General features: G+C 36.7%; 1 pseudogene; it reads left to right on the forward strand.

Annotated features, from left to right (window-relative positions):
* The first annotated feature begins 439 nt into the window (after positions 1-439).
* Positions 440-26,226, forward strand: part of LOC125406075 (uncharacterized) — a 35,300-nt pseudogene continuing 9,513 nt past the window's right edge.

Here is a 26,226-nt window from a genome sequence, read left to right on the forward strand (position 1 = left end):
GATTCTCAGGACCTCTCAGACAGAAAGAAATCAAGAATTTGAGGGTAGAAAAAAAATGTATTTGCGGTCTCTAATAGTTGTTCTATTTTCCTGTAAAACAGGGAAGAGATGAGCAATAGAAAAATATTTACTCAACAAGATGCAAAAGAAACGAGCATTGCCTACGTTTCTTACAACTATGACTTCTTTCTAACAAAGAAGCAAGGGCATCAGGGTTCCCTTTAGGCTCTCAAAGGCTGTCAGGCCACAGGGCGGCCACCTCTTGGCCTAGACACAGTCATGCAAGCACAAGGCACCAGGGGGCCTGGGAACTCAGGAGCAGCAGAGGCCTCCACACATGGCCCAGACCCAGCAAGTGCTGCGCATGCTCCCACTTCCACTGAGGCGCATGCATACAGGGTTGCCAGGCTCAGCAAGAGGCCTTATCTCTGAGCGTGTGATGGAGGCCATCGAGAAGGAGGAGCCTCCTCAGCCCTCGGAGCTGGATGTAGAGCTGCTTCCTGATACCCCAGGGAACCAGTCAGGAGAGAGGGACTCCTACGACTTGACCATTCTTCATTTCAATGATGTTTATGACATGGACCCGAGTACCTAAGGGCCTGTAGGAGGCGCTGCTAGGTGTGGGCCACAATTTTTTTGCCAGACCCTGCAGGGGGAATGGAGGGTGGTGATGCTGGAAACATGCAAGAAGACTTGGAAGCTGCCAGGGAGTCTTTCATTCTAATCCTTTTGGGCCACTGATTAAACTCCTTTCTGGACATAGTAACTCCAGTAGTTTTAGGGGAAGAAGCCTGAGCCTAGTATCTGCATGAAAGGGGACTGGAAACCTTAAATGTGAACTGTGGCGAGTACTCTCTTTTAATACAAACCTGTCTTCAGACTCAGCCATTTTTCCTAACCATTGCATGATCTTGGTCAAAGACTTAACACTTCTTAACCCTCTTTCATCAGTTTTTGAACGGAGTTGTTTTTCTTTTTTGCTATTAAGTGAGGTAAATTATGGAAAGCATCTCTAGTAGGAAATTTATATTAGTCTTTAAAATTCTCTTTCTGTGCTATGACATTTTAAGTTCTCAGTTGTTAGAGCCCGCCTTCCAGTGGATATCCACACCCGACACAAAGAGACCTTTGCTCATCTACCAGAGTAAATGCTCAGTGAGACATCTGTGACTATTAATTGTTTGATACTTATGTTTTTAGGTTAGGAGGGTGTGTACAATGCCTCTGATTGCTCCCAGTGACTCAAGGTGGAAAATATTTGAGTGTGGAAATAGAATGGTGCAAAGGTAGGGAAATGTGATACCAGTGTAAAATATTAATTGGATACTAAGCCTGATGTACTGGAATATGTTGAATGATTGTCTAGGAATTACAGATGTAACCATATATTACTGCAGACTATCAGAAAGGTATTGGTTACATGACCCAAGAGATTTTTGAGGAAAAGGTGGTTTTTGAATAGGAGAGCTTAAAAGTCAGGAGCAGAAATAAGTTGGAAACCCTTTATATAAGTATAATTGCAAGTGAATTATGTTGGGACTAAGAACAGAAAGAACAGCTATGTTTGGAAGATGAAACAAGGTTTATGAAATGGTTATTCAGTAGCATGTGAGAGTATACGTATATACCTGTACATACGGCATAAGGGTAAGCATACGAGGGCAGCTAGAAGATAAAGACCCAATAGTTGTTCTGTTGTTTAATACCAAAGAGTAAGAGTTTTGAAATGATCTGAAGATGTAGTTGGTTTGGGGAATTAATGTTGGAAGGAATATGCTGAGAAGCTTGATGCCTGTGTAGGTATAAATGGAATCAAATACTTGGGTGAATAACATCTCTCAGCTGTTCTTTTTTTTTTTCCGTGTTAGTTCTTTCTTTCCTCACTATAAAATCTTCTGTATATAGATAGCTCTTCTTTAGTTTTGGAAGAAAACTACATTAAAAAAATCTTATTCGTTAAGTCCTGCGACTACTTAGCAAAGTTCATTGGTTATGGTACTAGTCACTGGGGTAGATATTTACTAAGTATCTCCTCGTAGGTGTAGGCTAGTTTCTCTTTTCCGTAAGCTATACTTAAAATCTGCCCACATAGGCTTTCACTGACAAGTGTTTAGTCCAAGCTGCTGTGGCATGTATAGTGGTAACTGTGTGCAAAAGATCATGTCAGAAGATTCAAGAACATCTGCGGTGGTGATATTCTACGGCCACTTTTACTGGATCAAGGAACACTCTAGGACATTAATGAGACAAAGCCTTGAGTGCCGGTGAGGGTTCTTTAAGAGAAATTTAACTGAGAAGGAAGGTTCCACCCTGAGTGTGACCAGCACTGTTCCATGGGCTGGGGTCCTTGAATGAATTAAAATAGAAGGAGCCACCAAGTTAAGCAATGACATTTCCGTTTCTCTGCTTTTTGGTTGGCATCATAGACCAACTTGTTCTTATCACTGTTCCTTCTAGACCACAATGAACTGTATTTCTATGAACTGAGAGTCAGAATACCCTCCCCCCTTCAAGTTTCTTGACAGCTATTTAGTCATAGCAATGAGAAAAGAAACACATTGACATCAGAATAAAAGAAGTCAATAGGAACGCTATGTACACTATCACTCTAAGCCCCACAATTGTGTGTGGTATATAGAGGACAGTGAAAGCACACACCTCTGAATAAATGGATATGATAAATAGCCATATAATGGAACTGACAGAATGGTCCTGAGCGGTGATTTAACAACATAATCTACCAACAGTGGGAGTGGTTTTGGTCTTGATTTATTTTACTTTTAGTGAACTTTCAAGAATGTTTTAGATTTGCATAGAGGTGTCAAATACTGCAAAGGACTCACATTATCCCCCATTACCCACATGTTACATTAGAATTGGAATATTGGTTGCAATTAGTGAACAGAAATGTATACATTATTAATCAATGTCTGTATTCTACCTAGATGCCCTTAGTTTTTACATGATGCTCTTTTTGTGTTTCAGAATTTCAGGTAGGAGAACACACTGCATTTGGTCTTTCTCACTTCTTAGGCTTCTTTTAATTATGGCAATTTCTCTTGATACTCTTTGTTTATAATGATCTCAATATTTGAAAGCAGCATCAGTCACGTATTTTTTAAAAAATATCATTTTTTTAAAAATTCTATGTTTTTCATATTGATAATACTGGTGTATTTTATTTATTTAGGAAAACCACAGAAATGCAATTTCATTTTTTAAAAGAAAATCACATCTTTTCAGGTCTGCACATTGTCAACACTGCAGACATTGACTTTTGTTAAATGTCTCCACTCTGAAGTATGTTCCCTGCTTTTCTGTTGTATAACCTTTGGAATGAAGTCATTTAGTGCAGCTCACGTTTAAGGAACTGGGCCTTACACTTCACCCCATGCATGGCAAAGTAATCTCAGAATGTTTTTGGATTACTCCCTAATAGAAAATATATCTTTCCTCATTCTACTTACTTATTTATTTATTTACTTGTTTGCCTATCATCTATCTGTCTATCTATCCATCTATCTATCTATCTATCTATCTATCTATCTATCTATCTATCTATCCATCTATCTATTATCAGTATTGCATTAGTTTTCTAGGATTGACAAGCAAAAGTATTGTAAAATAGGTGGCTTCAATCAGTAAAAGAAAGTTTGTCTTGAAGGACTGCAGATCAAAGGGTTGGCACAGTTGGCACTTTTAAGTGCCAACTCCTGGTTTCTGGTGAGGACATTAGTCCTTGAAAATATGTATAGATGCATTACTCCAACTTCTGGTTCTACCTTCATGTGGCGATTTCTCTCCCTTCTCCTTCTCCCTCTGCTTTTCCCTTCCTCACCTCTCCCCCTTGCCTTTTAAGATGTAAGTTATTGAATTAGAGTCTACTCTGACCATCTCATCTAACTAATCTTAGTTATATTTGCATTGACCCTGTTTCCAAATAAGGCCATGTTCATAGGTACAGGGGGTGGAAATGAATTTCAACACAGATGAATTCATGGATTTCATTGGTTTTTGGTAGATTGCCTTTCACAATTTTGTAAAATACCAAGGAAAAGTCATATGTTTACTATTGAAGGATTTAAAACACATGTGTTGAATGGCAGGATGGTGTTTGGGAAATGTATTTTTTTTTATGGATTGTGCAGCTCTACAGATTTTCCAGCAGGACTTTACCCTTGCTGTTTCTTTTTAAATCTTACCGTTCATATGCATATCACTCATGTTCTTGAAAATGCTCGTATTTTGGGGGAAGCTCAGGAGATTACAGAATTCTAATGTCATTGAAATGCCAGTTATTCTCAGATGGACAAAGCCAAGGGTCAGGAACACTAGTGAACAGAGCACCTTACTGACAGGCCTTTGAAGGAGCAATGTGTACCCATATGATTTCTGGACTGTCAAGGAAATGAAGAAACAAACAACATTGAATGGTCTGCGATTGGCACCTCTGCAAATGCTTCCATTTAAACCTATTGTTTCTAGAAAGAAGTTGCTCAATGAATGGATGCTGTTTATATTGGTGATAACTCTAGATTATTTGGCTATAAAATTACTAAGAGAGAATATCTGGTTTGAAGATGTCACAATCTCTTTGTCCCTTAAATGCTATGTTCTGAAGCTTAGGTGTCAACCTCGGTGTTCACATCTTTGCTTACTGGGGCAGATACGTGCTCAGTATTCATGTGGTTCAGCAAATATTTCTTTCTAGGATGTGGAGTGCTTGGCATATAGTGTTCAATAAAAAACATGTGAATTATTAATATAACCCATCTAAAACATGCCAAGTACAACACTAGGCACTGTTCTGAGCAGCAGGGGTACAGGAGGGAATAGACAAGAAAAAAGACCTTACCGTCACGGGAGCTTGTGTTTTTAGATGGAAAAACAGACAGTTAAAAAAAAAAAGTATGTAATATGCTGGGTGGCAACAAATGCTGCGGAGAAAGATGATGCAGAATAAGGAGACTAAGAAGTGTCGAGAGTTGAAGTTGGGGGTGCTTGCCATTGTAAAAGAAGTTACTTAAGGAAGACCTTATTTGGGCTGGCAAGATGGCTCAGTGGGTAATAGTGCTTGCTGCCAAGCTTGACAACCTGAGCTCATTCCCAGAGACCACAGCGATGGAAGAAGATCATCAACTCCTGCAAGTTGTCCCTCACTTATGCACGTGCCAATGGCATGGGCACCCCCATATGGACACAAAATAAGAAATAAGGCCCCAATGGGCAAGTGGTATTTGAGGAGATCCTTGAGTGAAATGAGATAGCATGAGACATTTGACTGTCCACAAGGAAATTGTTTAGACTGAGAATGTTACAAGAGCAGAGATTCTGAGGTGAAGATGTGCATAGTGGACTTTGTGAACACCAGGAGGTAACAGTGCCTAGTAGGGTACATACTTAGTCAACTGGGCCATAGGACTGAGTCTTGGGAGGGGGGATGATCACCGTGCAGATTAAAGAATGGGCAGGAACAAATTAGACAAAATGTTTGCCATGTGGAGTACATGCTTGTTTACTTTTGTGTTTGAACTATTGCCTGTGTTGCAAATATAAATTAGCAGTGTCCAAATGATAGTGTATGCACCGTAGAGATTCCCATGAGGTCCCTATCTGTGATGCGAACAGCCCCATGCATTTTCCTTGCAGTATTACTGGGTGTCAGCTGCTTTTCTCATTCTTAGTCTGTTCTGCATATGTAGACTTTGGTAAGTTAATTCACGCGACTTTGAGATGTCACAGTGAAAACCATTCTGGGAAACTGTCTTACAGAGTTTTTGTATAGTAATAAAGAAAAAAATTCACAATTATTGAAGTATTTTCCTAGTTACTTATCTGTAAAAGACCAGATTTTGAAAATATATGTCATACAAAGCAGTATATTCCAGTAAATTGAATGACACAGGAGATGATATCTCCCTGTTCTTTACTTAGCAAGACATGAGGTTTGTACAGTATGCCATCTGTGTTTGCAAATATATTCTTTATAAAAATATACATACTAGGCCTTTGTTGTTTCTTAGTTAGTAGGTTGCTATATCAATTTCTTAGCCTTTTAGGAGACTGGGAAGCAAAATATTGAGATTGAAAATTTGAGAATGTCTTATCTATATTATAATTTTCGACATTAATATCAAACTATTTTCATAAGTATTTGCTTCTCTAAGACCTAGTAGTATAAAGCAGTTTGGAAATTCCTTTGGCTTTAACTACTTCATCTGTTCTATTTATGGATCTATAATTTGGATCTAACCTCCTTTTTAGACCTATATTTCTATCTGCCTACTGAGGATACTCTCTTTGATGTCTCCTTGAATAGGCCTAAAAGAGGCTTACTGACTTTTTCCTCAAGCAATTCTTGTAACTTTGATCCCTCATTTGATACACAATGACTTTTACTTCAAGAATTTGTAAGACATTTACAGTGAATAAATCTGTAGTTATGGTATACAGTCAGAGATTCAAAATCTACTTTCCTTTATAATGTTGTTTCTCAAATATATTTAATTAGTTAATTAAATATGTATGGGTATTTTGTCTACATGTATGTCTCTGTACCATGTGCCAGAAAACGGTGCCAGATTTCCTGGGATTTAAGTTAGACTATTTTGAGACACTGTGTGGGTGCTAGCAATCAAATCTGAGTCCTTTGTAAGATTAGCCATTGGTTTTGACTTCTGAGCCATCTCCTCAGTTTTTCAAATTCTGTATGTATCAGTATTGTACAAAGGAGTTGTTAAATAAAGGTGTGTGTGTGTGTGTGTGTGTGTGTGTGTGTGTGTGTGTGTGTGTGCGCCTTACCTTAGTGTTTCAGATTATGTAGGTCTGCAGTAGGACCTGCAAAAATGAATTTCTACCAGATTGCTGCTGCTTCTGGCCTGAAAAACATTAGCAAGTGCTGATTCATGTCATATTAGCAGGGATGCATGCCAGTCATCACATATATTTTGCAAGTTTAAAAACTGTAGTTTTGCTTCTAAATTTTTTTGTCTGCTTGATTTCTAAAACTCAGATCAAATCTTGTGACATTTTCTTTTGTCTAGATACAACTGTCATTTCACAGAATCCTATGAGCTCATATATTGCTCAGTTTTTGTATTCCTATGTTTTACTGCCTTGAATAAGCATATGTATTACTTCCAGTTTTAAAGCAAGTTATTAACCAAATTTTCTGATTTATACAATTTTGAAGTCTAGAGTTCCATATGATTTTTACATAATTAAAATATAAATTATTTCCAGCACATTGCCGAACCCTCATTCTCACCCAGTCACTTGCCCTGGCCTTCATCCATCACTCCAGTCATACAGCATGTAATCCTTTGTGTGGGCTTGTTTGTACACATTTGAGATTCACTCAGATTGTCATATGTAGCAATATTTGTTCTTTTTCTTACTGAGTTACGTTTTAATATGTGACCTATAATATAATTTACTTATCTATTCTAGTGTTCAAAGATACTCTGATGGTTTCTAATATTTGCTATTATGAAATCACTATTAGCATTCTTATATAACTCTTTTGATAGTTAGAAGTAATCATATTTCTTGAGTCCATGCCCAGAACTGGAATTTTTGTGTCCTATACAGACATATGTGTAGCTTGACTATGTGCTGCCAAACGTTTTCTCAAAATAGTTGTACCAGCTATACATCCATCAGCAGTATATGAAAATTTTGATTATTCCATTTTCTTGCTGTTCAACACTATTTTTATCATACTGGTAGGTGTTGTAGTAACATACCATTGTCAGTTTAATTTCTATTTCTTGTTGAGTAATGATATTGAACATTCTCAGATGTTTATGAGCGAGTTGTATTTATTCTTTAGTTGATGTTCTTTCTATTTTATCTTAAAATTTAATTTTTATTGTTCTTTATTTATTTTGAGACAGACTATCACTGAATTGCACAGGCAGGTCTTGGTCTTCCTTACTGCTTGAATTACAGTGTGTGCCATCATGATCAAGTCCATGGTATTTTTTCCCAACTAGAAATTTGAATTTCTGTCCTTGTGAAATTGATTTGTAGAGGTTATTATCTAGTTTCAGGTCCAATTCCATTGTTGAATATATGTTATGCAGATATTTTATCTAGTCTGGGTTTTTTTTTCATTTTTCCTGATGTGGGAGATTTTAATCTAAACTAAGTTTAATTGACCAATTTTTGTGTGTGTGTGATTTGCACTTTTGCTGATCTACTTAAAAAACCTTTGCTTCAAAGTCATGAAGATGTCCTTGTATGATTTTTTTCTAAATGATTTATTATTCCAGTTTATTAATTATATCTGTGATTCATGTTAATTTTTATTACATTCATGTATCATGTTTGTCCAGGTGTGTATGTGCATGCATCTGTGTGTGTGTGTGTGTGTGTGTGTGTGTGTGTGTAACGGAGACTGCTGGTTTGTTTCCTGGTCACCCAGACCCAAATAATCACACAGAAACTGTATTAATTACAACACTGTTTGGCCAACAGCTTAGGTGTCTTTCTAGCTAGCTCTTATATCTCAAATTAACCCATTTCTTTTAATCTATGTATTGCCGCAAGGCTGTGGATTACTGGAAAGGTTCCAGACATCTGTCTCCTTCAGCAGCTACATGGTGTCTCTTTGACTCTGCCTATTTTATCTATATAGCTCTTTCAGCCTGGCTATATTCTGCCCTGCTGTAGTCCAAAGTAGCTTTATTCATTATCCAATAAAAGCAACATCTATACAAAAGGACATCCCACATTAAGTGTGTGTGTGTGTGTGTGTGTGTGTGCGTGTGTGTTAGGTCAGAGGACAACCTGAGAAAATAGTTTTCTTCCTCTATCATGTGGGGCCCTAGAACTGAGCTCAGATTGTTAGATGTTGCAGCAAGTACATTTACCTACTTGATCCATTACCATGCCAATCCTTACATGTTGGAATAATGTCTAAAAATGAAGTCATCATGCGAAAGGAATTCTGAGTATTTATGAGAAAACTCCAAGGAAACAAGACTATGGTTTTGTAGTCTCAATTTTTTCAAAACCACAAACCTGTTCTTGGAATGTGCTCCATGCTTTTCCCAGGTGTAGCAGTTAAAGAGTGAGTATATTCTAGACTATTTATTACAACTAGGTATTGTTATTTGTTTATATGCTTCCATGGGAAAACGATGTTTTTGCCACATGTGATTTGTCCTTGTGATTATATACTTCATTTATGTGGTTCTTCTTAACCTTCAGAATATAGACAGTCTGCTGAATAAAGTTGGTTATTGCATGCGACTCTAGTACACCTCATTTTTAGGCTCCATTCTCCCAGATTCAACCATTTTTAAAGTAGTAAACACTTGAATTAACTTTCATGTATGATTAAGAAATTATTCATCTTTTATTCTTATATAATTTGTATAATTACATTAACATTTATATATTTACATTTATTGGCACCATTTTGTATATTTATATATAGTTTCATTGAAAAAGATTCCCCTTTTAATACTGAATTGCAGATATGCATGTGTAATTAATAAAGTGACTATGTATGTATGTGGCTGTTTTTGAATTTTACTTCCTAATTTATATAAGAAAATCCTATATGATATTATTTTCCATAGCTTTATCACAGGTCTTGATGTTTAACAATGGAGATCCTCTAATTATGCTCCAGTTTTTTATCTTCACATAAATTTTATATAAAAATTCATATTGTTAACTTCTTACCTTAAGGTTTTCCAGACTAAAATGTTACATTCCTAGTTGTATATAATCTAAAAACTATGACTAGATGTTGAAAATTTTCTGCATAATTTAAAAAAAGCTATAGGACATTGTTGATTTTCTTTTATATTTGTTAATGTAATAAAATTACATTTATTGTTGACCATTAAATTATTCTTGTCATTGAATAAACACTGTTTGTTCATGATGTCTTAATCTTTTTATATGTTACTAAATTTAATTTGTTAAAATTTAGTTTAAGAATTATGTTTGTATTACAGAATTACAGAATCCTGGCCTATAATTACCTTTCAGTGTCTTTCAGTTTTTGATGTGAAGATAATACTGACATAATATGAATTGTGCGATGCCACTTTTTCTCTTCTCTGAAAGAATTTGGATAAGAGTAGTGTTGTTTCTTTAAAAATCTTTGAAAGAATATTTAGGCTTGAACTTTTGTTGAAAAGTTCTCATGTATGATTTAGTTTCTTTAATAGTAATAGGAAAAGTTAGATTGTAAATTGTATTTTTTAAGATTTACTGTCAGAAAAGTATTTATAATCTACAGGCTCTGCAGTGCTGCTTTCCTTCTGTTTGTCTATTGATATGATTTTCATTAACCAATCTTGCTAGTGCATATCAACTCTATAAGTGTTTCAGTGAATGAACATGCAGATTGTTTGAAGTTATCTGTATGGGTTTTTAAATTTCTGCTTTATTTTAGTTTTAGCTGACATTTATTCTCTAGCCTTCTTCAATGCAGAAGTTACAATGCATCATGTAAATATAATATTTTAAATGATGTCACTGGGTCTTTTATTTTAATTCTTTAGAATTTATTTATTGAAACTATCTTGCTGTGTATCCCTGGCTGGTGTGGAGCATGTTATTTAAACCAGACTGGCCTCAAGCTCACAGAGATCTTCCTGATTTTGGCTTTTGAGTACTGGGATTAAAGCCATGTACCACCATAGCTTGTTTAAAAGATTTCTTTTTGAGATTTTGTTTATTTTTATTTTATGTGTATGGGTGTTTTGCCTACATATATGTCTGAGTATTATATGTGTTTAGCATCCTCAGAGGCCTGAAGAAGATGTGAAACATGCTGGAACTGGAGTTACATATTATTGTTAGCCACTCTGTGGGTCCTGGGACCTGATCCTGGGTCCTCTGAAAGAGCATCCCATGCTCTTAACTGCTTAGCCATCCTTTCATTTGCTTTTTAATTAAAAACTCCATATATGTATATAATGAAATATGACCATATCTACCTTTCATTTTTTTCTCCAACTCTACCTATCCACCAACATGTCTTCTCCCAACTTTGTCTTTTTTAATTTTTTCTTTTTTTTCTTTAGTTGTATATACATAAGACTGATATATATGTATATTTCTAAATATACAAATACAGTCAGTTACTCATATGTTTTCAGTGCTGATCACTTGGTGTTGGATAACAAATTCAAAAGTACACAATAAAATAATTGTACACCTAACAGACAAACATCAGATAGATTATTCACAATGACAAAGTTGGCTTTATCTCTGAGATGTAGGAATGGTTCAACATATAATGCATAATAAATTACATAAGCAGGTTTACTTATAAAAATTACATGTCATGCAATAGTTGGAGAAAAAGTCTCTGAAAAAAAAATCCAACATGACTTCATGATGAAGTCCATGAGAAAGTAAGACTAGGAGGAACATACCGCAACATATGAAAAGCTATATCTGGGAAGACAACAGCCAGCAGCATCGTAAGTGGAGAAAAACAACAATCCCACAGCAATCAGGAATGAGACAGCACTGCCCATTACGACCACTTCTTTCCAGTGGTGTGTTTGAAGAACTATTTGGAGCAATAGGTCAAGAGAAAGAGATTAAAGGGATACAAACAAGGAAAGAAGTTAAACTCTGCCTATGTATAGATGGCATATACATAAAAGATCCTAAAAACTCTACCAGAAAACCTAGAAATGATAAACCCAGCAACATGGCAGGAAACAGAATCAACTTGTACAGACCAGTAGATTTTTTTATACACTGCCAGCAAACATACAGAGAAGGAGATGATGGACATACTCCCATTCATATTAACTGCTATGGGAGTTCCTTCTGCTTCTTCAGCCAATAGCCTTTAAGATACCAGTGCACTTGGGCATGGTCTCTTATGCTTTAAATGCAGCTGTAAAGTTTGTACTTGCTCTCTTGCTTCCGGCTCTCGCTTCCGGCTGCTAGACTCTGTTACTGTTCCCCATTCATGCAGAGGACTGTGATCTAGGACAGTGATCTGTGAGTCTTCCCTAAATAATAACCCTTTATTACATGCAATTCTTAACTAGTGTGGGTTTATTTTGCAACTTCCACCATCTAGTAGCCTCAACAAAAATAATTTGTAATAAACCTAGCCAAATGAGGTGAAAGACCTCTGCAATGAAAACTTTAAATCCTGGAAGAAAGAGATAAAGACATTAGAAAATGGAAAGGCATGCCATGCTCATGGATTGTCAGAATTAATATTGTGAAAATGGCCATGCTACCAAAAGTCATTTACAGATTCATTTAAGTCCCCATCTCAGTCTCAGAAATAGAGAGTCTCTGAAAATTCATATGGAACCACAAAAGACCCTTGGAGAGTCAAAGCGATCCTGGGCAAAAAGAACAGGAGTAGTTGGATCACCATTCCAGATCTCAAGATAAATGATGAAGCCATAGTAATAAGAATATTACGATCCTGGCATAGAATTAGGAAGTACTTACTCTAAAATCTAAAGTGAGTGGATATGGTTAACGGCAATGCCGTGTCCAGACACAGTCTTTCACAGAAGGGCTGTCTCCTGGCCTAATCATTGTCCAAAGGCCCTTCTGCTCTTACCAATCACATTGTGACAGCATTACTCCCCATTCAATGTCTCTTACATTCTTTCTACCTGCAGCCCTGGTATGAAACCAATTTGATTATAGTATGTCATGGAGTAAAGCTTGCAAATATTCTCTTTTCATTTGGTAGAAGACTTTGAGGAGCTCTTGACATTCTTCTTTAAACGTCTTATATAATTCCGCAGTCTGTCCACCCAGTCCTGAGCTTTATTTATTCTTTTCTTTTCTTTTCTTTAAGATAAACTTCATTACTGTCTTCAGTCTCACTGCTAACTATAGATCTATCTTGCTGCTTTTGTGTGCCTGGATTGATTTTGATTGGTCATCTATGTCAAAAAATTATCCGTTTCTTCTAGGTTTCCCAATTTATTTGAGTATGTTTTCATCATACTCCCTAATGATTTCTATATTTCAGTGGCATCTGTTATAAATCACCTCTTTTGTCTCTGATTTTATTAATTTGAATCTTTCATACTCTTTTCACTAGAGACTTGACCTTTTTATTTTTAAAGAACAAACTTTCTCTCCCCAACCCATTGTATTATTGATATTTTCAATGACCTCTTCACCAGTCTAAAGTATATCAATCAATGTATAATGTTTTTGACTTTTCTTGTTACTGATTTCTGATATGGTTCTGATGCAAAGAATTCTTTATATTTTTGTATCTGTTAAGACTTGCTGTTTATGACATGTTATTTTAGAGAACATTCCATGGGCTGTTGAGAAGAATCTGTAACAGTTGGAGGGATCTCTTATTCCCATTTGATTTGTGATGAGTTTTTAACTCTGAAGATTTTATTTCACTTTTAACATATTGTGTGTATATTGTATTCATGTATTCACATGTGTGTGGGTATATTCATCCATGCATGCCATAGGTAGGGTTGGTGTCATTTTTAATCACTTGCCACCTTAGTTTTTGAGACAAGGTCTCTTACTAAACACTCAGGTGTTCATGAGTGTGTTGATTAATATCTGGGTCTTCGATTCTGTTCCATTGGTCCTCCTGTCTATTTTTATGCCAATAACAGGCTGTTTTCAGTACTGTAGCTCTGTAGTAGAGTTTGAAGTCAGGGATTATGATGTCTCAGTAATTTTTTTTATTGTACATGATTGTTTTGGCTATCCTGGGTTTTTTGCTTTTCCATATGAGGTTGAATACTGATCTTTTTACGTCTGTGAAGACTTTTGCTGGGATTTTGATGGGCATTGCATTGAATCTGTAGATTGCTTTTGGTAAGACTGCCATTTTTACTATTTAATTCTACCTACCCAAGAGTGTGGGAGATCTTTCCATTTTCTGGCATCTTCTTCAATTTCATTCTTCAAAGATTTAAAGTTCTTGTCATACAAGTCTTCTACTTCTTTGGTTAGAGTTACTCCGAGATATTTTATGCTATTTATGGCTATTGTGAAGGGTGATGTTTCTCTGATTTCTTTCTCAGCCCACTTATCATTTGTGTAAAGGGGGGCTATTGGTTTTTTTTGAGTTACTTTTGAATCATGATACATTACTGAAAGTGTTTATGAGTTGTAGAAGTTCCTTGGTAGAATTTTTGGGATTGCTAATGTAAGCCATCATATCATCAGCAAATAGTGAGAGTTTGACCTCTTCTTTTCTGATTTGTATCCCCTTGATCTCCTTTTGGTGTCTTATTGCTCTAGCTAGAACCTCAAGAACTATATTGAATAGATATGGAAAGAGTGGACAACCTCTTGTTCTTGATTTGAATGGGATCACTGTGAGTTTCTCTCCATTTACTTTGATGTTGGTTTGTTGTATATTGCCTTCATTATGTTTAGGTATGTTCTTTGTATCCCTGCTCTCTTCAAAACCTTTATCATGAAGGGATGCTGTATTTTTCAGCATCTAATGGGATGATAATGTGGTTTTTATTTTTCAGTTTGTTTATATGATGAATTACATTGACAATATTTTCATATATTGAACAATCCCTGAATCTCTGGGATGAAACTGACTTGATCATGGTGGATGATGGTTCTTATGTGTTCTTGGATTCAATTTGCTAGTATTTTATTTAGTATTTTTGCATCAAGGTTCATAAGTGAGATTGGTGTGTAATTCTCTTTCTTAGCAATGTCTTTATGTGGTTTTTAATATCAGGGTTATTGTAGCCTCATGAAAGAATTTGACAATGTTCTATTTCTATTTGTGGAACAATTTGAGGAGTATTGGTATTAGTTCTTCTTTGATATTCTTGTAGATTTCTGAGCTGAAGTCATCTGGTCCTGGAATTTTTGGTAGGGAGACTTTTGATGACTATTTTCTTTTTCTTTAGCAGTTTCTATTTTTTTAGCAGTTATAGGTCTATTTATAACTTTAATTTGCTTATCTGTTCTTGATTTAATTTTGGTAAGTGATATTTATCCAGAAAGTTGTCCATTTCCTTTAAATTTCCCAATTTTGTGGAGTACAGGTTTTCAAAATATGACCTGATGATTCTCTGGATTTCCTCCCTGTCTGTTATTATGTCCCTTTGATGATTTCTGATTTTGTTAATTTGGATATTCTCTCTCTGCCTTTTGGTTAGTTTGGATAAAGGTTTGTCTATTTTGTTGATTTTCTCGAATAACCAAGTATTTGTCTCATTGATTATTTGTATTGTTTTCTTTGATACTACTTTGCTGAGTTCAGCTCTCAATTTGGTTATTTTCTGCTGTTTAGTTCTCTAGGGTGAGTTTACTTCTTTTGGTTCTAAAGTTTTCAAATGTTTTGTTAATTCATTAGTGTGGGATTTTTTTCCAGCTTCTTTATGGTATAAACGTCTTCATTTAATGCTATAAACTTTCCTCTTAACATTGCTTTTATTTTGTCCCATAAATTTGGGTATGCTGTGTGGCCATTTTCATTGAATTTTAGGAAGTATTTAATTTCTCCCTTCATTTCTTCCTTGACCCATTTATGATTCAGGTAAACATTACTTAATGTGTTTGTGTGCTTTCTGGAATTAGTGTTGCTGCTGAATTCTAGTTTTAAGCCATGGTGATCTGATAAGATACATGGGGTTATTCTAATTTTTTTTCTGTTGAGAGTTTTTGGTTACTGAGCATGTGGTCAATTTTTGAGAAAGTTCCATGAAGTGCTGAGAAGAAGATATATTATTTTATGTTTGGATGGAATATTCTATAGATGTCTGTTCAGTCCATTTGAGTCATAACATCTGTTAGTTCCCTTATTTCTCTTATACTTAATTCTGAACTAGTGTGGGATTTCTTTTCAGTGTCTGTCTTCATATTTCTCTGTTTTTTTTGACTGACCTATTCAGTGATGAGAGTGGTGTTGAAGTCTCCCACTATTAGTGTGTGTGGTTTAATGTATGATTTATGCTTTAGAAGTATTCCTTTTACATATGAGTGTGCCCATGTATTTGGGACATAGATATTCAGTATTGAGATTTCCTTTTGACGAATTTTTTTCTGTGACTAACATGAAATGTCCTTCTTCATCTATTTTGATTGATTTTACTTTCAAATCTATTTTGTTAGCTATCAGGATAGCTACACCATCTTGTTTCTTATGTCCATTTGATTGGAAAATTTTTTCCTAACCATTTACTCTGAGGTGATGTGTTTCTTTGAGGTTAGGTGTGCTTCTTGTATGCAGCAGAAGGATGGATTCTGTTTTCATATCCATTCTGTTAGTCTGTGTCTAACAGACTATAGGTGAGTTGAGTCCATTTATATTAAGGGATATTAATTACCGGTGATTGCTATCTCCTATTAGTTTAGTTTTTGTTGTTGATGATGTTATTTTGCATGTTTTCCCCTTCTTTGGGATTTGCTGCTGTGAGATCATCAATTGTCTGTGTTTTTGTTGATGTAGCTAACTTCCTTGGGTTGGAGTTTTCCTTCTAGTACTTTGTGTAGGGCTGGGTTTGTGGCTAGGTATTGGTTAAATCTGTTTTTGTCATGGAGTATCTTGTTTTGTCCTTCTATGGTGATTAAAAGTTTTGCTGGGTATAGTAGTTTGGGCTGGCATCTATGGTCTCTTAATGTCTGCATAACACTTGACCAGGACCTTGTGGCTTTCATTGTCTCTATTGAGAAATCAGGTGTAATTCTGATAGGTCTGCCTTTATATAATCCTTTGCAGGTCTTAAGATTCTTTCTTTATTCTGTATGTTTATTGTTTTGATTATTATGTGCTGAGGGGACTTTTTTATCTAGCATATTCTATGATTTTGTTAAATATATTTTCTGTACTTTTAGGTGAACTTCTCCTTCTTCTATACCTATTATTCCTAGGTTTAGTCTTTTCATAGTGTTCCATATTTCCTGGATATTTTGTGTTAAGCTTTTGTTAGACTTAAGGTTTTCTTTGACTGATGAGTTTATTTCCTCTACTGTACCTTCAGCACTTGAGATTCTCTCTTCCATCTCTTGTATTCTGCTGTTTATGCTTGCATCTGTGGTTTCTGGTTATTTTCTCATGATTTCTGTTTCTATAATTCACTTGGCTTGTGTTTTCTTTATTGCCTCTATTTCAGTTTTCAAGTTGAATAGTTTCTTTCATATGTTTGATTGCTTTTTCTTGGTTTTCTTTCAGGGATTTCTTGATGTCTTCCAATGTTTTGTTTGTCTTTTCCTCTATTTTATGCACAATTTTTTTATTTCCTTTTTAAGGTTCTCAAACATCCTTCTAAAGTTATTTTTTTAGGTCATTTTTTTCTGCTTCTGTATTTGTTTGTTCAAGTCTTGCTGTTGTATGACTATTAGCTTTTACTGGTGTCGTGTTGCTCTTTGTGGTGTTGCATGTGTTCTTACCTTGTCTACCCATTGTTTCCTCTGATTGGTGTAGTTGGGGTTGTCTGTGACTCTGGTGATCAGTCTTTCAGGTACTAGTGGATTCAAGGCTCAAATGGTTGCTCCTCATGGTGCAGTCAGTGCCATGGTTCCAGTCAACACTTTGGTCACTCTGTGATCTTGGAGGTCACTCAACACTCCTGGGATTTGCTCTGCTCCTGTGGAGTTTGCTGTCTCAGACCTGCTCCAACACAGGTTGCTGGCTTAGTTTTGTTCCTGAAAATGTCCCTGGTCTGGATCCAATCTTGCAGAGAGCCCTAACTTGGGGTTGGTCCTGCAAAGGTCTCTTGCTCCGATCTACTCCCTCAGAGGTCCCAGACTCAGGTGCACTCAGATCCGCAGAGGTCCTGGCTCAGGTCTACTTCCTCAGAGGTTCCAGATTCTCACCCACACCTACAGTGGTCTCTGGCTATGGCCCACTCCCTCAGCGATTGCTCCCCTATACCTGCTCCTGTGGAATTTGCTGTCTTAGGCCTCCTCCACCCTAGGTCAATGGCTCAATTCTGTTTCTGTAAATGTTCCTGGTTTGGATCTGCTCCTGCTCTTGTGGAGTTCACTGTCTCAGGCCTGCTCTGGCCTAGATTGCTGGTTCAATCCTGTTTCTGTAAATGTCCCTGTCTGGATTTGTTCCTGCTCCTGTGGAGTTCACTGTCTGAGGCCTGCTCCAGCCTAATTGGTGGCAGAACCTCTTAAAAGAGCTGTGATGTTTTTGCTGCTAATGCTGAGTCTGGAAGCCTCTCATAAAGGAGCCATGCCACTGCTTGCTGCCAGCAAACAGCTTACCAGAGAAAAGATGGTTACCAAGAAGCTGTGCTTTATTCTCTTCTTGTGTGTCTAGAATCCTTTTTTATTTTAAAACTTTCTTAGGCTTTATGTGGAAATTCTTGCCAAACATTTGGATGCCACTTGTAGAGGAAAGTTTCTGTCCTGCCCATTCCCACAACTGTTAAGGCCCAAAGAAACATACAGAGGCTTATATTGATCATCATTGTTTGGCCTTTTAACTCAGGCTTATTATTAACTAGCTCTTACAACTTAAATTAACCCATAATTTTGTTTATGTTCAGCCATGTGGCTTGGTACTTCTTCTCAGTGAGGCATTCTCATCTTGCTTCCTCTGTGTCTGACTGGTGATTGTGTTTCTGCCTTTCCTTTTCCCAGAGTTCTCCTAGTCTTGTTGCCCCACCTATACTTCCTTCCTGGCTACTGGCCAATTAGCATTTTATTAATCAATATGAGTGACAAATCTTTACATGTACAAGAGCATTATTCCACAGTTCTATTGTAGTAGTTCTATTTGGATGTTTGGATGGTGGAAGAGACTTTTTTCTTTTGTATTTGAGGTTTTCTAGATTTTTACAGCAAATCAAGGAAATTATTGATTCACAGCTTTTAAGCACCCCCAATGGTTTGTCACATTGTAATATTTTTTACTTTAAAAAGAGTGCATTATGGACATTTGCTCATGTATTTTTATCATGGCAAAAATATACATAATAAATTTGTCATTTTGTCATTTAAATGTACAGTTCAGGATCACTAAATCCAATTACATTACTGTGAATTAAATTTTCATTTTGTAATATTGGTAGTTGCAAAGTGTTCCATTTAATGGCTATCGCTTTATTTAACAAATTTATTATTATATATTTAAGTGGTTTCAATTTATCTTTACAATAAGACTGTGAGTGTGGAGAGGTTGACTTAGGATATTAGAACATTTTAGGTGGGTATTAGGGATATTTATTGTGAGAATGGGTAGGCTGGTGGGACCAGACAGTGAAAGAACTAGTCATGTATGACATCAGCATTTGCATCCTGCCCATACTATCCTAGTGGCTTTTACTTCTCTGTTAAGAGAATATAAAGAAACAGGAAAACTCAGATCCAACATCAGTGTTCTTTTGTTCCTTGCTCCATATGCACACATACGAGGAATATTTCTGGACTTTAGAAATGTTCTGTGTTTAAACTCAGTATATATCTGGTTAGTAGTTTTAGTTCATACATTGGATTGGACCACTAGTCCTAACTTTTCTCATGACTTTGTTCTAGAAGAAGGGAACTGTTGATGAAAGAGTGCAGTGCACTGTGACTGAGGACTACGGGGATTCCTGGTTAGGTTTAACATGCACCGTCCTCTCCAGGCTCAGGCATTTAAGCGCTTACTCCCTAGCTATTGATGCTATTTTGGAAGGTTCTGAAGCCTTATTTATGTCTTGTCATAGACTAGCTAGAGGGCGATGGCTACTTTTGGTTCTGGAAAGAGCTCTCTGCATCCTGATTGTTACTCCCATTGCAGATGAACCTCTGACTGCAGTTTCTCACCTGCTATTTAATTATGAACCAAATAATCAGTTGATCAGACATCCTGTTAAGACCAAAAATCCTCCATTTGATTGACTTCACATTTCCTTTTGAGATCCTTCTCCCTTCCAACTCCTGCTGCAAGTTGGTTCTACTCTAAGAAAGTAAGAGGAAATAGCCAGAACTTGTTGATTATATTCAACTTATCAGTTTTGCTGTTATATTGCATTTTGTTATTTTAACATTTTTATGTCTTTTAAAGTAATTTAATGCAATTTGGGAAGTACAAAATATTTTAAAAATATAGAAAGTAATTATAATGCCATTTATTTGGTTTCTTTCTGTTGCTATAATAAAACATGGGGAAGAAGGGATTTACTTTGTTTATACTTCTAGGTGACTACCAATCATTGAGAGAAGTCATGGCAGGAACTCAAGCAGAAAATGAAGCAGAAACCAAAGAAACACGGCTTCCTGGCTTTCTCACAGACCTATCACTTAGCTAGCTCTATCATAAAACCCAGGAGGCAGGGAATGGTGCTTCCCAGAGTGGACAGGATTCTTCTATATTGATTAATAATCAATACAATCTCCACAACCCCTCAGTTGAACTTTAAGACTGTCTTCTTAGGCTACACTACGCTGTGACAAGCTTGTTGTAGGAGGCCACTTGTTTGTTTCCTTGCCACCTAGACTCCCAAAATAATCACACAGAAACCATAGTATTTGCAATATTCTTTCGCCAATAGCTTCAGCATATTTCTGGCTAACTCATACCCTAAACTAACCCATCTCTATTAATTTGTGTATCACCATGTGGCTGTGGCTTCCTGGGTAAGTTCTGTCTGGTGTTTGTCTCTGGCGAAGGTTACATGGTTTCTCCCTACTCTGCCTTCCTTTTCCCAGAATTCAGTTTAATTTTCACTGCCTAGCACTATTCTTTTGCCGTATCACAGGCCAAGACATTTTCTTTATTAATCAATGGTATTCACAGCATATATAGCATATCACATCACAAGCTGATAATTAGAACTAAATAAGACATCATCATTTATGATGATACACATTATGGTATTTCCCACTTCTTTCATGCCCATGTTTCCGTGTAGTTGGGGTCACATTGTGACTATACCAGTTGGTGCATTGCTTTTTCTTGATCATTCTAGAAAGCATTTCCACGAATATGTGAGTTTTATTCTTACCCAAAATTTAGGGACAGTATAATAAAAGACTTTAAAGATGGGGGAAATAAGACACTACTTAAGAGAGGGATAAGATAATCTTGAACACGGAAAAAGTGACCACCTTATGCTGAGTGTGCTGGAGATTGTGTACAGACACTGGAATTTTAGGACAGTATGAAAATAAGAATGTAAAACTGATTTTCTTGATTTTGTTTCAAAATGTGGTTATAGAAATATTAAGATTGCATGAGTTACATTTCTATTAGCATTATTGTTGAGGATAGTGTAATGAGACCTGAAAAGGGAAGGATGAGTCCCACAGGAAAGCCAGCTGGTGAGATGGATACACGGTTTTCAGCCGAGCACTCAGCCAATCTACAGTGACCTTTAAGAAGGGAGAAGTCTGAGTAATAAATACCTTGATCTCATTCTACATTCAATCAGTTCTCTCACTTCCTACCTGTACCTACCACTGGTTTAGTTCTATAAGAAGCCTGCAGATAGAGTCAGCTAATTGAGTCCATTGAATTTGAACTATCCAAAGCCAGAGCAGGGTAGAGGAAGACGAGAGTGAAGCTGGGGAGAGGGCTGCCGAACGTGCATGTCAGACCACATCATTAAAGTGCCCTGTAATAAAATTATACTTTTAAGTATGTGTTCAGATGATATAGTATTCAGGCTTAGTAACCAAAATATTTCATTATGCAGCAAAATGTTTATTTCTGTGCTTGGCCCAATCTACCTAGTTCCTACACCCCTCAGCGATTGTCACTTTTTAGGGCTTTGTACAAGATTATGTCATGTATCCAAACAAATATGAATGTCAGTCACTGTTTCTCTCATTTCTTCTTGTTTCATCACCACGTCACTCACATTTTGAAGAAAATCAGTTTATTTTGTTGAAATGAAGCAGGTTGTAGTCATGCATTTATGAATACACATATATATGAATTAATATATGATGTATATACACATATATGCATATATATAAATATATATCCCTAGTGTATGTAACAATAATTAAAAAGTTGAGATGGATTTGAAAGAGAGCAAGGGAGTGCATGGGAGGGTTTAGATGGAGAAAATGAAAGGGGGAAATGATAGGAATTATAATCTCAAAAGATAAAAAATTATATTTTGAGTCTATTGTAAGGTTATTGTTCCCTGACTAGGAAGTTTTGCTGCTTTTAATAACATTCCTTTTGTTGAGGATGGAGGACACCAAGAGAACAGGGCTCTCTGAGTCAACTCAGCAAGGCTCATATGAACTCAAAGAGATTATAGCTGCAACTATAGGGCCTACAAGGGTCTGTACCGGTCTCATGTATATATTATAGCTATTAACCTAGTGTTTTCATGAAACTCCTGTGAGGAGAGATAATTTCAGGAGTTAACTAAAGAATCCCTGGTGTTGGCTTTGCCTCTGTGTGCTAGGCAGGAGCTGCACTGCTGTGCTGTGTCCCCAGCAGCTTTATGCTTTCCGAGATAGGGTTTGTAGATTTTTGATCTGCCAATGAGATTTCCACAACAATATCGCTGTCGCTCATCTGTTTCAAACCCTGAACTGTTAAGCTCTGACTAAAGGAAAAGCAATAGATTGAAATGAAATCTGTCACTTGAAGTTCTTGCTCTGACCAGTCTTGCCTTCCTACCTCTTTAGTAAGGCAATGGTAAGAACTCTGCAGAACAGACAGGGACCAACTCTTAGTCTCATCAGTTTTGTCTGAAATTGGTAAACTTAAGAGTTTAAAGATTTTTAAGGGTCGCTGTAGAAAATTCAAACAATCCAAGCATAGTTCATCTTCTGTAGCCAAGAGCTTCAGGCCAACATTGTCTGGGCACAGAGACTGGGTTCTGATTGCTTCCTCAGTTTAGACTGTGGGGTGGAGATGTTGCTCAGTGGAAGAGCTCTGGCCTGGATTTGATCCTGTGTTTCAGCTTCTGCTTTCTGCTCCCCATAGTTTAAAATGTAACATTGCTTAACATCCCCATGATAAACTTCTTACATTCTGTTTTTCATGGAAGATACAAATGTTCTTAACCTTACATGTGAGTGGTTTAGGATCGTCCATGGAAACATTTTCCGAGAGTGAAATGTTTCGTAGATGCTGCTTGTGAATCTGTTCTGGAATTCCTAGGCCTGGTGGATGTAGGGGGAGAGTAACGACTTTCCAGTTGTAATGATACAACTTATTATGTAAAAAGAACATGGAAGTTGACATGAAATCCAGTCTTCTAAAATGAATAAGGTACATATAGGCTAAGCTGGAAGTAAATGTGAGGAAGACATCAGAAGTCTGATCAGGGCCTTTTGTCCCAGGGGTGTAAGGTTCTGAGTTTAAATGTAACATTGAGTCATCAAAGTACTGATTTATGGAGAAAACTAAAACACAGTCTTCCTCACGTTAAATCATTGTAGGCACTCTCAGATCTGACAGAATACACCCGCCAGGGAATTTCACTCTGCGTGATCTGCTGGCTGTTCTCCCCATAGTGGACCCAGCTTTGGTTATTAAAGTAACGGGGGAACAGCTACTTGAAGCACTTGAAAATGGGGTTGACATGTACCCTCTAGATGGGAGGTGTGTTCAATGTTTCTACTAAATGATGTACTTCATTTTAAAATGGAACTGAAAAAAGACAAACTTAAATATGGCTTAACATTTTAAAATTTAAAATGAAAAAGCCTGAAATTACTAATGTTAATATGTAAGTATAACTTTAAAAACTCTAATTCTTATTTTTACTAAATAATGTTGAGAGTGGCAAAATACTGGTATGTAAAAAAGCTGTTACTAGAAATTAGCATTCTTTTAGTTACATGTAGGTATATTTATGTAGGTATAGAATTTCAGTATCTAAGCAAAGCTAGTTTTTCACTTCCTTTAAATTATTTGAAAGATAAAGTACTATTTTGCTGTCTAGTTTTTATACATACCTCACTAGAAGTTTTAGGTCGATGAGGCTAAGGTGGCAGACTTAGATGACTTAGCTGCTTGGGAGCTTCTCCTCTGTGTTGGAGCCTTAAGTCAGACATCTGAAAATATCATGTAAGGTATCATCATATTGCACCTGTAATAGCGTACCATAGTGGTAAGAATTAGAGCCTGAAAAATATGATAGAAATCCCCTGGAGGAAGAATTCAGAGAAATATTTTATGCTTTCATAAGCTACTATTTTCAAATTTGGCCAAAAATATGTATAGGAATTTTATGATCATACTATGTGAGTCCATCCTTTTCTGTAAAGCTGAGTGTTTCCTAGCTTTTCAGCACTGTAAAGTTATTGTCAGAATCAATTCAAGAACATTTTCATCACTGTGCAAAGAAACCCACCCTGCCAGTCACTTTCCACTTCCTCCCAAGCCCCAACTCCAGGCAAACAATCTCCTTTAGTCTCTGTAGGTTTACCTGTTTTTTTTCAGTTCTAGGAGCCAATCATGTAATGGGACCGCCTTACTGGCTTCTTTCACTTAGCATGTCTTCAAAGTTTATCCATGTTGTAGTATGTGTCAGCACTTATTTCCTTTTATTGGTGAGTGCACCATTTATGGAGAATAACACATTTACCCATCCATCAGATGATGGAATCTGTTTCCACCTTTTCCACCAATATAAACAGCGATGCTGTGAAAATACATGGGCCAAGTGTTTTTTGTTTTTGTTTTTTTTTGCCTCTTAGATATAGTAATACAGGATTTGAGGTGTGGAGTCAAACAGAAACTGACAGACTGTTTCCCAAGTGGCTGCCCTGCTTCAACATTCTCCCGCAGTAAGTTACCTAGAAGCTTCCGTTTCCCCACCTCCCTGCCAACGCTTGTTACCTTCCTCGCTAGTTGCCCTAGTTAGAGTGCAGCAGTATCTCGTGATGCTGGATGGCATCTCCCTAACGGCTGCTGATGTGGAGCATCTCTTCACTGCTTGTTGGCCATTGGTGTCTATGTCTCATTCCTTTCGAGATGTGTCTATGCCTGTACCCTTTTGAAAAGTCTGTTCTTGAGACAAACGTATTGAGTTACGTAGGCGTTCTTGTCTTCTAGATAAGGCTCATGAGAGTTATGATGGCAAACATTTTTTTTTCTCCATATTGTCACCACCATGCTGTGCTGATGTTCTTTGAAGAATGAGTTGTTTTTATGTTTTTTTATTTTTGTTTCTTCAAGATGGGTTTCTCTGCGACTTTGGTGCCTGTCCTGGAACTAGCTCTTGTAGACCAGGCTGACCTCGAACTCACAGAGATCTGCCTGCCTCTGCCTTCTGAGGGCTGGGATTAAAGGCATGTGCCACCGCCCTGCGAAGAATGAGGTTTAATATTGATATAATCTACTGTTTCCTTTTAACTTGTGCTTTCATTATCTCATTTTCATTTTTGTGAAGCTGAAGCCAGTGTCTAGTATGCTGTTTTTGAAATTTATATTGGTTTATTTCAAGAGTTATATAATTTCTGGTTTATCTTTATGCCTTGAGCTGGTTTGAATTAATTTTTGTGTGTGGCCTATGATGGCAGTTCAATTTTTTAAGTACTCTGTTGTTTGAGAACACTTATTGTAAAAAGAAAACAAACTTTTTTTCTTTCATTGTGTTGCCCCGACTCTTGCCTCAAAGTGTAAAGGTTTATTAAAGCTGTTCACTCAAGTTCTACTGAACTGTGCATGTCTGTGCACACCATAGCAACGACTCCACCTTTGTAGAAAGCTTTAAAACAACTTAGTCAATTTCTTTAAGAATTGCTTTGGCTATTTGGGGTCCTTATAGTTAAAAATGAATTTTAGAATTAGGTTAATTAATTTAATAATTTACTAATGCAGGTTAAATATCCTATAGAAAGGCAGGATTTTTGTGTGGATTGAGCTGAAATCTATACACCAATTCGGTTAGTATTGCCATCTTAACTCTTTTATATATTCCAGTCCAACAACATGGGATAGTTTACCGTTCACTTAGTTTTTCTGTAATTATATGTGCTGATAGAGATGCAGAGAAAGGGGGATCTTTATGCAGTATGCAAAGGGATATAAATTAGTACAGCCAATACTAATAACAGAGATTCCTAAAGACATAGGAATTAGACTTACAGTTCAACAGTGCCATCTCTGAGTATATGGGCAAAGCAATCAGTTCAATATGCTAATGGAATACATGTGTACCCGCACTCACTGCCACACGATCTAGAACAATAAAGATTGCAGTAACAAGGGTAGGTGGATAGTCATGTACTCACGGTGGAACACTGTCAGGACAGACGAATGGAGGTAACCCTACTATTTGTGAGCCCATGAATGAACCTGGGGATACCATCTAAGTTAAATACGCCAGGAACAAGAAGACAAGTGCC

This window comes from Myodes glareolus, chromosome 15 (genome assembly GCF_982192425.1).
Source record: "Myodes glareolus chromosome 15, mMyoGla1.1, whole genome shotgun sequence".
Classification (NCBI taxonomy): domain Eukaryota; kingdom Metazoa; phylum Chordata; class Mammalia; order Rodentia; family Cricetidae; genus Myodes; species Myodes glareolus.